Source organism: Cucurbita moschata, unplaced genomic scaffold (assembly GCF_002738365.1).
Source record: "Cucurbita moschata cultivar Rifu unplaced genomic scaffold, Cmos_1.0 Cmo_Scf00098, whole genome shotgun sequence".
NCBI lineage: Eukaryota > Viridiplantae > Streptophyta > Magnoliopsida > Cucurbitales > Cucurbitaceae > Cucurbita > Cucurbita moschata.
The window spans coordinates 44,379-47,374 of NW_019268614.1; positions in this window are offsets into that span (position 1 = coordinate 44,379).

Genomic DNA, 2,996 nt, shown 5'->3' on the forward strand with positions numbered 1-2,996 from the left:
TTTTTTTTTTTTTTTTTTTTTTTTTTTCAAAATTATGTGTTTATCCTTTTATAAAAAAATAAAAAAAAAATAAAGGAAAGAAAAGAAAAGAAAACATTTGAATTTTAAGCAAAATTTAACACCAAACTAAGTTTTTGAAAAATATTTTTATTTATTTATTTTTTCTTTATTTTAGTTTTCCAAACATAGATTGATCTAGAGTGGCTAGTTTTCAAAACTACTTCTTTGCTACAATTTAACAATATTTATATTATAAAATGGGATTAACTTCCTTTAAGTTTATGTAGTTTCTTTTTATTACTATGTTTACTTCTATCTCATGTTACTCCATTTGTATTTACTTTGTATTTTTACAAAAGTTCACAGTAATTAATAAATCCATGTGCTTAATATATTCCCTACAAAAATAAACTTGTTTGTATCAGGATAAATTACCATGAATATGGAGAAAAGAAATCCAAAAAATAAGTAGAAGGTTGAGAATTACACTCAACCACACAATGTCAAAGCGTGACTGCATGACTCACTTGTAATTCTACCACAAGAATGACATGAAACTTGCATAGATGATGCTCGGATTTTGAAGGGGAACTTCTCATCTTGAGAGATCAATTTCATTCATCAAAAATCTGATTTTTACATAATGATTTGTGGGTATTTATAGTCTCCCACAAAAGAAGTTAGTGGCCGGGATTTAATCTCGATCCCCTTAAATCTCCAAAAAAACAAACGAAGTCAATTTGACAATTCTACCATTACAAACTTTATAAAATTAAAAATAAATAAAGTTTTCTAACAACACATGTAATGATGCTTGCAACTTCATTTGCTCCTTCAACTGTGTAAATATTCACTTCTGAAGCTCCAAATGGTCATTTCTCAATCTAATAAACTTGTAACACATGAAATAATAGTTGAACCGAGCCTATCCAATTTTGTAGATGAAGAATGAATGCTTGTTGAATCTTCTTGGCCTTGGATCGTGTAATAGGTCCAGTTGGAACATTTGGAACACCGTGATCCTTATCATCTTCCCCCTCTTCAAAAGGATTCGTCCTCGAATCAAAAAATCATCACCTACATCAAAAGGACTCAAGACAGCAACATTGAAAGTAGAATATGCTGAAAATTCTCCTGGAATATCATTTTATATGCATTGTTATTTATTCTTTCAAGGACTTGATAAGAGTCATCCCATCTTGGATGTAACTTTGTCTTCCTTTGAGATGGGAATCACTCCTTACGAAAATGTATCCAAACCCAGTTACCGGGTTGAAAAATGATTTCATTCCGTCTTTTGTTAATTCTTGAAGCAACATTGAAATTTTGTTTCTCAATTGTCTCCTTCCCCTCTTTATGCAATGTTTTGATCCCATTTGCCTTACTTGTGGCTGCTTTACTCACAAAAATATTAGAATGAATAGAAAGCAAATCAAGATGCGTAAGTGGATTAAATCCGTAAGCAACTTCAAAAAGAGAACAATGAGTGGCAAACATTCGTCCCAAGACTTAATATTCTTACAAATAATAGTCCTAAGCAATGCTCCTAATGTTCTATTAACCACTTCAGTTTACTCATTAATCTGAAGATGACATGTAGTTGAAAACAATAATTTGTTACCCAATTTATGACTTAATATTCTTATAAATAATAGCCCTAAGCAATGCTTCTAATATTTTATTAACCACCTCAGGTTGCTCATGAATCTGAGGATGACATGCAGTTGAAAACAATAATTTGGTACCGAATTTATCCACCATAGTTTCCAAAAGTGACTTAAAAACTTAACATCCCTATCTTTTTTTATGTGCAGCAAACATTGGTAACATTGACTACAAAACTTATAAACATCGTGCTTCATGGCTAAGGTCATATGGATCGTGATGAGCATTTTCTCCCATATCTTGGTTTCGCTAACTAAAGTTTTCCAATAACTCCCAAACTTCATTACCTTATATAACCTTTTGGGATAAGAATTCATATAACATTTCATAAAATAAGATCTATTGATGAATTTCATAGCATTTGAAGGTCATCTAGGTCAAGAATCGAAGGTAAATTACCTTAGGGGCACTATGGTCATTTTATACCGTTTCTTGGTTTACCTACTTATCCTTATCCAATGACCACCAAATTTCATATCTAACCTCAACATACTATAATATGCTCAATATTAAAATTTGATAGGCAGCGGAGCTCATATAGTGGGTTATTTTAACGTTACTTAAATCTCGAGCTATTTGATCGGTTCAGGGTCTTAACTCATGGTTTTTTGGGTTTTTTTTTCATATATCCTTAATTCATACTTGGTTTAGGGTTCATATAAAAATCCAAGCGATTTCTACAAGTATTTCTTAACAAAGAGTCCAAGGTGGCTATTTGCCTCGTCGTCGACGTTTGGGACGTCCATTATTGAGCTTCCAGTATCTGAATTACTTCAAATTTCCTTCCACGTACTCCTTATTGTGTCTAGTTTGTGAAACCATAAGATTTTCTATGAGAATCGGTCTAAAATGGAGTTGAACTTGTAAAACTCGAGAAAAGGTCAAATTTTGAGTTGACTTGGACAGTTAAGTTGAACTAGCCATATCATCGTTTTCTTCCTCTGAAAAGGAAGAAGATGCGCATATTTCGCGTCGCAGACATCTGAAACTTAGCCTGTACAGCCACATTTACAGCGTTTCTCTCCTCGATTTCTTCGTGAAACTTAATGATGGGTGTTACAAGGAAGGGCTAGGGATTGATTTGATACCTTCTCGTGGATCGTAGCCTAAGATATTCGCGTCCAAAGTTCATCCAGAATCTAATTTATCGCTGGAGATAAAACAAAAGATTTCTTATTGGGTAGCCGATTCTAGGGGTTTCAAGGCCCTATTTCATCATTGAACCTCTTCCATATCCTTTCTTCAGGCTAAAGGAATTGGTTTGGAGGAACGTCCTTGAGTGTAAGACTTTAATTTCAAAAAATCATTCTCGGTATGCAACTCACTCGAAA